Source organism: Myotis myotis, unplaced genomic scaffold (genome assembly GCF_014108235.1).
Source record: "Myotis myotis isolate mMyoMyo1 unplaced genomic scaffold, mMyoMyo1.p scaffold_m19_p_12, whole genome shotgun sequence".
Classification (NCBI taxonomy): Eukaryota; Metazoa; Chordata; class Mammalia; order Chiroptera; family Vespertilionidae; genus Myotis; species Myotis myotis.
The window spans coordinates 63,274,115-63,286,222 of NW_023416316.1; the positions used below are offsets into that span (position 1 = coordinate 63,274,115).

At 38.7% G+C, this 12,108-nt stretch overlaps 1 non-coding gene across 1 annotated transcript; it reads left to right on the forward strand.

Moving 5' to 3' along the window:
- The first annotated feature begins 11,459 nt into the window (after positions 1 to 11,459).
- LOC118667793 lies at positions 11,460 to 11,591 on the forward strand. The gene has a single exon (XR_004971385.1). It is a non-coding gene; the product is annotated as a small nucleolar RNA SNORA9 (small nucleolar RNA).
- The last annotated feature ends 517 nt before the right edge of the window (positions 11,592 to 12,108 follow it).

The following is a 12,108-nucleotide window of genomic DNA, read 5'->3' on the forward strand; positions in this document are numbered from 1 at the left end:
AATATTTGGGTTTAATTTTTAAATTTTATGTGATTAATAATTGTTTACCACCCTAGCTGGTTTAGCTCAGTGGTTAAAGCATCGGTCTGTGGACCAGTGTCCCGGGTTTGATTCCGGTCAAGGGCATGTACTTGGTTGCAGGCTCTTCCCTAGCCTGGTCCCTGGTCAGGGCTCGTGCAGGAGGCAACCAATTGATGTATTTCTCTCATAATGATGTTCCTCTCCATCTTTCCCTCTCTCTCCCACTCTCCCTAAAATTCAATGGAAAATATCCTTGAGTGAGGATTAATAAACAAACAAACAAAAAATAATTGTACGAATCCATGCACCGGGCCTCTAGTATAAACATAAATGCATATATATCCACAATAAATATGGGCACACACACATATTTAAGAGTTTGGGAATTATACATTTTTAACATAGCTATTCATAGGTATACCCTAGAGATAATATGTACCTACAATTTATCTTGAATTTTTTTTTTTTAAATACAAGGATTGTAGAACACTTTTTATTCAATTATCCCCTCCCAATTTATATGCTACTAGAGGCCCAGTGCACGGATTCCTTCGTCCTGGCCTGCGGGGATTTGGCTGAAACCAGCTCCCTGACAATCCCTGAGGGGTCTTGGATTGCAAGAGGATGGTTCTCAGGTGATGCACCCTGAAATTGGGCTTCCTCCTCTCTGGTTCTGGGTGTGTCACCCAAGAACCACAGCTGCCAAGTCACTACAGCTTGGCAGCTCCTGCCTTGAGCGTCTGCTCCCTGGTGGTCATTGCACGTTACAGCTACTGGTTGGAGTGTCTGTCCCCTGGTGGTCATTGTGTGTCATAGCTACCAGTTGGACCGTTGAATGGTCAGACTGTACTTAGGCTTTTATATATATAGGTTATATTGTTCTAATTCTCTTTCTATATATTAAACCCCACAAGACTGTTAATTTTATTTTCTGTAATTGATGTTTACTAGTATTTAAATCCGCCACATATGTACCATTTCTTTGCTCATCATGCCTTTCTGCATTTCTGAACCTAAATCGCCACGAATATAGTGAGAATGGTTGTTTCATTGTCTGAACTTGATAATTCTAAAACCTGGATTCCCAGTGTGTCTCTTTCTGTTTTCTGTTGTTCCTCCTGATTTGGCTCATTTGTCTTATACGTCTCATCATTTTTCTTGTTGAACACTGTATTCAAAAATTAATTTTAGAATAATTTGAGGCTTGGAATGTTGTTTCTTTTCCAGAGAGGATAGAATAGTCAGGGCCATGGCAGCAACAGAATCCACTTGAAAATTTTAAGGGACTATATACAGAGTACTGTGGGATAGGAAACCAACCAGGGCTGTGGAGTCACCCAGTGGCGTTTGAAGGGACAGGGGAAGTATGAGTGGAGAGCCACCTGGGAAGTTACTTGTAGAAGGATGCAACCACTGCCAGAACTGCAGGCCGGGGGTGGGAAAGCAATGCCATAATTACGTCCTCCCACCCTCTCATCTCCTGCGCATGCTTCCCTTTGTCCACAACCAACCAGAAGCCAGAGGAGGCAGCCTGAGTGACGTGGTCCATTAGGGGTCAGTGACAGTGCAGCCAAGAGCAGGGAGGAGAAGGGTAGAAAGGAGCTCTGGGGAGCAAATGTGAGATAACAGGTATAATGGATGTATTTTTTTTTTTTTTGCCCTCTCAGGCTCCTTGCTAGGGCTGAGGCTTGCGTTTTTCTGGGACACCTACCAGTAACCACCGGAGTATAGTTCCATCTGTCACTTCAGGCTGTAGAGCCTTCGGCAGAGACGCACCCATCTCCTGTCGTGGTGGGTACTGCAGGCCACCCTCTTCTCAGTGAGCCCACTCAAAGCAAAGCTTCACCTTCTGGTTGCCTCCAGTCCACCTTTCAAAGCTCCAGGTCAGAGGCAGGCTCCGCATTAAGCTCTCTGTGCCCCACCTGGTGATCACCCATGCCCTTTTGATGATTCTCTCCAAAATGCCTGGAAAATGAGGAAATGAGGAAAACCTAGCTATTTTCTGTGTCATCTGTAGGAGGGTTGGGCAGGGGTTGGTCTATGAGACAAATCCAGTCCAGTGCTTGTTTTTGTGGATCGAGTCTTACTGTGGAAAAACAACCCATTTAGTAACATGTTGCCCATGGCTATATTGCATCTACAATGGCAGAGATGAATAGTTGTGATAGGGGCAGTAGGGACAGTGTTACCACAAAGCAGTAATATTTTCTATTAGGCCTTCACATAAGTTTGCAGAATCCTGCTATACATTACCACCATGTTCTGAAAGAAAATTTAAAACATATATAATTCACCAGTTTGAAGCATCTGCAGTATCCCCTCTAATTAAGTTTTAGTGGGAAGCTTAGCTGGATGGAGTTTCTTTACCTTATTATTACAGATCTATCTAATGATGGTGATATTAATGAGATGTTCAGTGTTCAAATTGAAGTTAATTGGAAGGAAAATAAGTAGAAAGAAGTGGTCTAGATTGGAAAAGCTAATCGAACTGCCATTGATAGAGATAAATGCAAAACTGTAGCTTTAAACTGATTAAAAATCTGATTAAGAGGTTTAATTAAATGTGCTCACAAATATATATGGGCTTATCATCAAATCATATTTTGATAATACCCAGTCCCCACTGTGTGTTTGATAATGTGCTAGCTTTTTTATGTGCATTATCCCAATCAAGTTCCAATCTCTGTTGAGTTCATTATGATTCCTCTCACTTTACAGATGGGTAGACTGAGTTCCAGAGAAGCAATCTGATTGTGATCTCAAGCTTGCAGGCAACAACGGTCTTGAGATTTGGATCCACTTTAGAGCAAAAGCATCAAAAGGAACGTTTCCTGTGCTTCTCTTGGACCACAGGTCCCTGCAGCCCCAATCGGTTTTGTTCATGTTGAACACAATAACAGCCCCACCTCTGACTTCCTGTTTTCGTTGTAAACTGGGACAAAAAATGAAATGGCTAAGGCAGGAATGTTTCCTTTTAAGAAACAATAAAACAAATCTGATTGATTTTGGCTGAGGGATACTGACAATTCGACAGTCCCCAATGAAGTTGCCTTTCCAACCGAAGTGGTTGAGCCTGGCCTAGAGCGCAGTGCTGCTGAGGCAATGCAGGTCTGAGGCATCCTGTGACTCTGTTGTGTCTTATGTTCATGAATATCAAAGAAGAGGACAAGTTTGGGAGCTCCGGCTACACTATAGCTAGGCGCTGGGAACTTCAAGTTGCATTTTTTAAAAAGATGGGCTTTAAGTGTACTCTTTCTAAAACATTTCCCCCCTATAAATTCCTAAGTCTATTCCTGAGCCTACTGAACTGGAAAGTTTTTGTCTCTTAAAGTCCAATTGATTTTTAGGTTTCCGTGCCTTTCTAATGTCATCAATTGCTTTCCAAGCAAGAGATTTGTACTTAGGACTTTGTTTGGCTCTAATTTTGCAAAGATTTGCTCTGAGTCTAAGGCCAAGAAGGAACAAATTTAGCCTCTAGGGCAACTTTGACCAGACTGGTAAGTAATAGAAAATTAGGTTGTTGTTGTAGAAGCCTTACATGCTTAACTTTAGCAGCTGTGAACACTGCGACACGTGTTTTTGTTTCAAAAATTATTAAGTAAAAATAAACAAATGCATAATTAAAGTATCCATAATGCTATACCAGTAGCCATGCTTATATATTGTAATTAGTCTGATGTAAAAAATGAGCTCAGGAAGTAACTGGACCATTAGGGTGTTTCCTCCTTTCCATCCCCACTTTCTGTTTCACGCTCCCAATTTCTTTACTTTGCAATACATTTGTCATGAAGAGAGAAATATAGAGAAGGGCAGTGTAGAAAGGCAGAATGCTTAGTACTTTTTAACAAGGGAAACTATCAAATCAGAGGACATCACTGGAGAGTCAATTCATTTAGAGCAAGCATGTCAAACTCAAAGGCTAACATGGGCCAAATAAGTGAGGCATGCGGCCCTCAGACTGTGAGTTTGACATGCTTGATTTAAAGATTCAAATATGTAATCTTAACATAATGTAGCAGGAGAGATTACTGAAAGTTGATCTCTACATTTTTTGCAATGTGTCTTTTAACAAACTAGCTCTAGAAGGACTGACGGGTGTCTGTCCCACATTGAAAACTATTTTTGCTTGAAAAGATTGAAAAAATATTTTTGCGAGTTACTTTTACATGAATTCTCTAGAGACAAAAGTAAAATAAGGGGATGTTCTAGAATATATTTTTTTAATATATTTTATTGATTTTTTACGGAGAGGAAGGGAGAGAGACAGAGAGTTAGAAACATCGATGAGAGAGAAACATTGATCAGCTGCCCTCTGCACATCTCCCACTGGGGATGTGCCCGCAACCCAGGTACATGCCCTTGACCGGAATAGAACCTGGGACCTTTCAGTCCGTAGGCCAATGCTCTATCCACTGAGCCAAACCGGTTTTGGCACTAGAATATTTTTATATGACAATGAAATGACTTTATATATTCTTAAGGGTGGAGAAAAGGATTGGAACAAAGAATATAAGTACAGTCAACTTTGAGTTTGCTTGCAAGAATTTGTTCAGTTTCAAACCCTCCTCTGGTTATAACTACTCTACCACACACACACATCCCTACCCGGGGATAACTGCTATCCTAACACATCTACCATCATAGATCAGCTTTGCCTACTTTGGAAACATCCACATTTCATACAGTCTGTATTCTTTTATGTATTTCCTCTTAGATCCATGCGATTCATCCATGTCATTGCATGTACTTTTAGCGCATTCACTCTCACTAGTGTTTAGTAGTCATTGTGTAACTGTACTCCACACTATTTTTTAATTTTGCTGTTGAAGGATTTTTGATTTGCAGGGCCACCCCTGAGGTATAAAGAGTCCTAGACAAAGGTGTTTTTTTGTTTGTTTGGTTGTGGGGGTTTTTTTTGTGTTTTTTTTTTTTGCAAGGTCCCTGCTTGCATAAATGATTTGATTAAAAATGAATTACAAAATTTATGGGCCCATATGAATATGGTGTTTTATCAATAAAAATTTAGAATAAATAGAGAAGAGGTACTTACATGTTTGTTTATTGTCCAATCAGTAGACATGAAGATTTTCTTAATGTGCAGGTACCTTTCTGTTCAGGTCCAGGAACCATGTCTTCATGTTCTTTATTGTCAAATGTCCTACTTCTGGCTATTTTTCTTGTTCTCACTATAAGGACAAGATAGTAACACTGTTATTATTAAGAGCCAATGCCATGGCTCTTCAGAGCCTGTTGGTATTGAAGCAATATAAATCTTCTTGCCTTTGCATTTCCCTAATATCTTTTATTAAATGCTGGTAACTTCACATCCCTATCATACCGCATCAGCTATTGTGCCACCTATGAACATTGGTGTCCAATGACTCTCTCAAAATTGTTAATTTTCTTCATTGATTATGATGACCACTGCATGTTGTATCCATACTATACAGGAAATTGTTAACAATACTTCATTTTCTAGCCATGCTAAATTTATCATTCAAAATTATAAGATAAACATAGAACAACACATCTTATAACTATGTCTTCTCTTGAACTCTTTTGACCATAGTTACTACAGTCCTGGAATGTGATATTTTTCAATGCTGGTTATAACCCCTTCCTTCTACATCCTCTCACTATTGGGGACAATAGGTAGGTAAGGGGCCCATCGGTAGGGCAAAGAGTGTGGTCCTGCTCACACAAGGAATGTCCTTGCTTTCTTCAGCACAATTTAAGACAAATTCAGGGAAGCATTGTGTTGACCCATCTGTTGGAAGCAAGAAAGACAGATCAATAGGACCCATTAGCTCTACAGAGCATCAGTCTGGATAGTCTGTGGAGGACATAGGCATGGCCTACCCTGGAGGGCTGGTTGATATGTGATGTGTAGTCTGTAGAGAGGTTGGGAGATTGCACTGGATGCCTATGGCGAGATGATGCTGCCAGCCACACCATTACCTGGTACAACAGAGGTGAAGTGCACTAAGGTAAGAGCTAAGGCATGGCCTGCAGAGGTAGCTCAAGTTCAAGGGTTGTTTGGCAGTGGACTATTGGTGTCTATCATGTGTCACTCAAAATCAGTGTATTGGCACCATTCTGGTGCCTCATTCTCATGTGATACTATAAATTAACAAAGAAAAGAAATGCCAGCCATGGAGTCCTGGACCTCCTTGAGGAATATGGTCAACCTCATGAGTGGGGTAGAGGATTAGAAAACATCCATAAAGTGGGAAACCGTGACCAAAACAGGTGCCTGTGATCAGGCACCCCCCATGGATGGCAGTGCCAGCTTTGGCTGGTCCTACCCACTGGAAAGAGACCTAAATATTAAGTAGGCACTCCAAGGCATAGGGGTCACTGAGGCACTGCTAGGTGGGGCTCACTTGCCAAGATACTATTGGGTTTTTTCTAGTTTCAGCTATTACAAATAAGGCTACTATGAGCATTCTTGCTGCACATATATGAACTGATTTCTACTGCTCCTATACTTTGGGTGTAATTACTTGATTATAATTACTTAGTTATAATTGAACATAACATGCATGCTCACTTTAATAGATGCTGACAGTTTTCCAGAAGGTTTGTGTCAAGTCACACTTCCAGTAGCATGATAAAACCTATTCTCCACATCATTGTCAACATTTGGTGAGGCCATTATCTTTTTTTTTTTTTTTAATTTAGCTATTCTGGTGGATTTAATGGTACTTCGTAGTGGTTTTCATTTATATTATCCTGCTGAATAAGGATGCAGAGTGCCTTTTTATATGCTTATTGGCCATGTTTATATCTGTGTTGATGAAGTACCTGTTCATCTTTTTCCTTTATTTCTACAAGTTTTTTTTTCTTATTGATTTGCAGACATTCTCTCTCTCTCTCTCTCTCCCTCTCTCTCTCTCTCTCTCTCTTTCTTTCCAATATATTTCCTTAGCACTAGTCTTTTATTGGTATTTGTATTGCACATATTTTTATTCTATGTAAGTCTTCCACTTTAATTCTCATAATGGTGGGTTCAAATAATAGAATGCTGCTGAAACCGGTTTGGCTCAGTGGATAGAGCGTCGGCCTGCGGACTGAAAGGTCCCGGGTTCGATTCCGGTCAAGGGCATGTACCTGGGTTGCGGGCACATCCCCAGTAGGAGATGTGCAGGAGGTGGCTGATTGATGTTTCTCTCCCATCGATGTTTCTAACTCTCTATCTCTCTCTCCCTTCCTCTCTGTAAAAAATCAATAAAATATATTTTTTAAAAAAGAAATAATAGAATGCTTTTTTTGGTTGTTAATCCTTACCCAAGGATATGTTTATTGACTTTAGAGAGAGGGAAGGAGAGAGGGAAGAGAAAAAAATATCAATGTAAGACAAAAACATTGATTGGTTGCCTCCATTGTGCCCCTACTGGGGATCAAACCTGTAACCTTGGGTATGTGTCTTGACAGGGAATCAAACCTGCATCCTCTTGGTATATGGGAGGACTCTCAACCAACTGAGTCAACTGGCCAAGGCTAGAGTGCTTTACTTTTATCTATCTATCTATCTATCTATCTATCTATCTATCTATCTATCATCTATCTATCTATCTTTAGTGTTGAAGTATTCAGGTGTCAATATTCAAATGCTTTACTTTTAATGAAATCCAATTTATCAATATTTTTCTCTATCATTAGTATCCTTTTTCTCCTTGGCAAATCTTTGTTTAACCCAAGGCTATGAATATACTCCTTTTTCTTTTCTTTTAGGTGCTTTATTGTTTTATTATTCTTCTTATTCCAGTTGTTCCAGCATCTGTTATTGCAAATGACAGTCTTTTCCCCATAGCATTGCACTGGCATATATGTGGAAAAGCAAGTAATATTTTAAGTGTGATTCTGGAATCTCTTTTCTGTTATATAGTGGGTCTTTTTCTTTTAACCTTGTGACAATACCACAATGTTTTAATTATTGTCACTACATAAGCTATCTTAATATCTATGGGTGCATTGCTTCCAAAATTATTCTTTTCCTTAAACATTTCTTTACCACTCTTCATCTTTTTGACATCACTATACCTTTGTGCATTATCCGGATTCATCTAGGATCATTTTCCTTCTGCCTAAAAACTTTTCCTTTAGCATTTTTGTTTCCAGTGTATGTATCCTGGCAATGCATAATCTAAATGTCTAAAAATGTCTTTATTTTGCCTTTGTTTATGAAGGATATGATTACTAGGTTCTGAATTCTAGACTGCCAGTTTTTTTAAAAAGCTAGTTTCAAGTTGTTTACAAACATTTTTTCCCCTCTCATTGTTTCTGATAAAAAGTTAGCTATGGATCTTATTATTTTTTTGAGGAGAATTTTATGTTTTGTTTCATTTTATTTCCCTCTGTAGCTGCTTTTTAAATTTTTTAAACTTTAAAACATTTTTAGATTGACATAAAAATTACAAAATTAATACAGATAATTTTTGTATTATCTGTACCCAGGGTCCTCTTTTTTTTAAATATATATATATCTTATTGATTTTTTACAGAGAGGAAGAGAGGGATAGAGAGCTAGAAACATCGATAAGAGAGAAACATCAATCAGCTGCCTCCTGCACACTCCCTACTGGGAATGTGCCCGCAACCAAGGTACATGCCCTTGACCGGAATCGAACCTGGGACCTTTCAGCCCGCAGGCCGATGCTTTATCCACTGAGCCAAACCGGTTAGGCCCCAGGTTCCTCTTTTATTAACAACTTGAATTAGGATGGAATGTTGGTTAAGGCTCCTGAACCAATATTAATGCAGTATTAACTGAAGTCCATACTTTATTTAGATTTCCTAATTAAATCCATCTATTAAATTTTTAAATTTATTGGGGTGACATTGGTTAATAAGATCATATAGGTTTCAAGTGTACATTTCTATGATACATCATCTATATATTGCATTGTGTGCCCACCACCCAAGTTAAATCATCTCATCTATTAAATTCTTAATCTCAGTTTTAGAACTTCTATTTGATTTGTAAAAAATCAATTCTCATTCTCTGGTGAAATTTTACATCTTTACTTCCATTTTCTTGACATTTTAAGTGCCTCAAGGAATTTTCTTTTTTATTGAATTTATTTGGGTTAATTAGTTAATAAAATTATATAGGTTTCAGGTATAATTATAGTTGTTTTATTTTGTTTTTAATTTTTATTAAAAAATATCTTTTTCTTGATTTCAGAGAAGAAGGGAGAGAGAGAGAGAGATAGAAACATCAATGATGAGAAAGTATCATTGATTTACTGCCTCCTGCAAGCCCCCTACTGGGGATTCAAACCCGAAATCTAGGCCTGTGCCCTTGACTAGAACCAAATCTGGGATCCTTCAGTCCGCAGGCCGTAGCTCTATACACTGAGAGCCACACTGGCTAGGCAATCATAGTTGTTTTAAATTCATGTGTAATATCTCTAATATTTGTTTTACCAGTGGTGTTGTTTCCATTTTATGACTTTTGTTTTTTGATCATGTGGTCTTCAATTATGGCATATCTTCTGATTGTGTGCTGTACATTGTGTATGAGTATTTATGATGATATCTTTCTCCAGAAAGGATTCAGTTTTTTTTTTTCTTCTCACAGGCAAATAAAGGAAGGACTGATCACCTTACTAGAGTCAAGTATTTCTGCCTTCCTTGGGGTAGTTTGTCCGTTTTTGATGGGGTAGTCTTTGAGCGGCTTTATCTGAAAATCTGGGTTGTTTACCAGAACCTTCCCCTTGGGAGGCCATTACCCCAGCCTTGTTTCTCTAGCACCACAAAACTTCAGATATCTTTGCTCAGTGTTTTAGCCTCCCGGCCTTACTTTTCACTTTTCTTCTTGGTGTCTTGCATATGGAGCTTAGGTGTCAGCCAATGCCCGTGGGGAAATTGTACATGGAATTTCTAACTCACTTCTGTGCAGTTCCTTCCTCTTTGTGATCTTGACCCTGAAAATCTGTGCATCTCCAAAGGTGACTGCCTCCTCAACCTGATGGAACTGCCTCCTGCTCTAACTGCTTTCTGCCTCTCTTCCCTGCACCCAAACTGAGAAATGCCCCAGAAAAAAAAAGCAGAGGCAAATTTGAGTCTCAGCTCAGGGAGCTTACTTTCTGTGAGCTATTGATTTTTCAAGTTCTGTCTTCTTTAGATGATTTATAATGCCTTCAAATATTTATTTATTTATTCAAAATAAATCAGTGTTTATTGTTGACCTCAGAGAGGGTTAATTTGATGCATGACACTCCATCATGTCAGAGATGGAAAGAAGTCATAGTTATTCTTTTTAATTTTTATTTTATTTAAAAATTTTTTTGAGAGAGAGGAAGGGAGAAAGAAAGAGAGAGAAACATTGTTGTGAGAGCAAAACATTGATAGGCTGCCTCCTAAACGCCTCCTACTGGGGAATGAGCCCACAACCTGAGCATGTGTCCTGACCAGGAATCGAACCAACAACATTTTTGGTACACAGGACAAGAACAAAGCACAAACAACCAGGCCACACTTTCCGGGGCAAAAAGTCATAGTTACTCCTAAAATAATCCTTTGACCATGCCACCAGGGGAGCGTTTCATTGATCCTTCTTGGTATTTAGTCCAATTTTTTTCCAGCCTTTGACTCCTCTTTGCTTATCCCTGCTCTGTTTCTTATTCGCTCATTTTCTCTCCTTTCTCTTTGACAGTAACAAATGCGTCTGCTTATCTTGTGCAGAGCACTGTTGCTCTGTTTTTGGAAGACCTGAACTCTGTTGTCACCCTAACTGGCAGGACCCATTTTCCACCCCAAGCCTTTAATTTTTCAAATTAAGACAATTTCCGCTTTTAGAGGGCTTCTAATTTGGTTGTTAGAAAATATTCTCCCTGCCCCAACCAGATTTCTACAAGTCTATGTATCAGTTTTAATATGAATGATGCCTAATTCCAAAGAGGAATTGAAGTGGCTTGACAGGAGAAGATAGAAATTCTTAAACCTAAAGTGTATTTGTGTATTTATCTTGCTCTCAATTTGAAGAGTAATGTTTCATATACTCCACTATGATTTAAGATCTTAGGCCCAGGGAATAGTTAAAACTCCAAACTTCATTTCAAGCTTCCTAAAATTGAAGGAGATACAGATAGAGATTTAAACATATGCATTTTTTATTTAAAAATTGACCTGTAAACAAAAAGTTGATATTATGAATATGGCCCCTTTAAGCCTGAGATCCCCTTCTGTTTTATTTTTTAGGCTAGTGCTCTGGATTCACTTAGATAACGTACCGTTTAAGCATATTCTCAATGTATATATGCTGTTCACTTATTCAACAAATACTTATAGAATGAACGCTAACTCGGTGCCAGGCATGTACTAGGTGCTGGGAATACAGTGCTGAGCAAAACACATATGATTGTTGTCCCCATGGAGACTACATTCTACTGGGGGAAAGAGATATTAATAAAATAACAAAATACAAAGTACAACTGCAAGCCTCCAGCGTGCTTGGGTCTGGGGTGACCCTGTGCATTCCTACAGTGCTTGCTAGGACATTTTGGAATGGTTTGAGGCCTTGCCCTGCTGCATCTGGATCAAGGTTATAGAAATTTCAGACAGTCGCAAAAAATAAATAAATAAATAAATAAATAAATAAGTACAGACTGAAAATTCTTGAAAAGTAAGTGTGCAGCTCATGTGAGAGGATCAGACATTGGATGGGGTTTGCTAAACAAAGCCTCTTTATGCTGACATTTTACCTTAAGGTTACATGTAATTTCTGTCATTACCCTGAATAATCAGCAAGGTAGATGATTTTCAATCACAACTGGAGTCTAAGCTTTTTTTTATGAATGTAGCACAAAATTTCTGATCATCACATTAATAAAATTCCAGTGTGTAGAAGGTATCCCACAAGCCTACCTGTTGTGGGATAGGATGGCCTTTACTTCAAGTACCACTCCATTTAGTGACACAGGTGAGTGGTGAAGGGATAGAGAAAAGGCAAGTTCTTTGTTATATAGTACTAAGTAAATTTAGATATCCAGTGCATTATTTTAAAGAGTTCAGTTATGCAAGTTGGTGCTGATAGTTAGAAAGAAGGGAATATTAGCACTGATATTTTTCAGGGAAGATCAC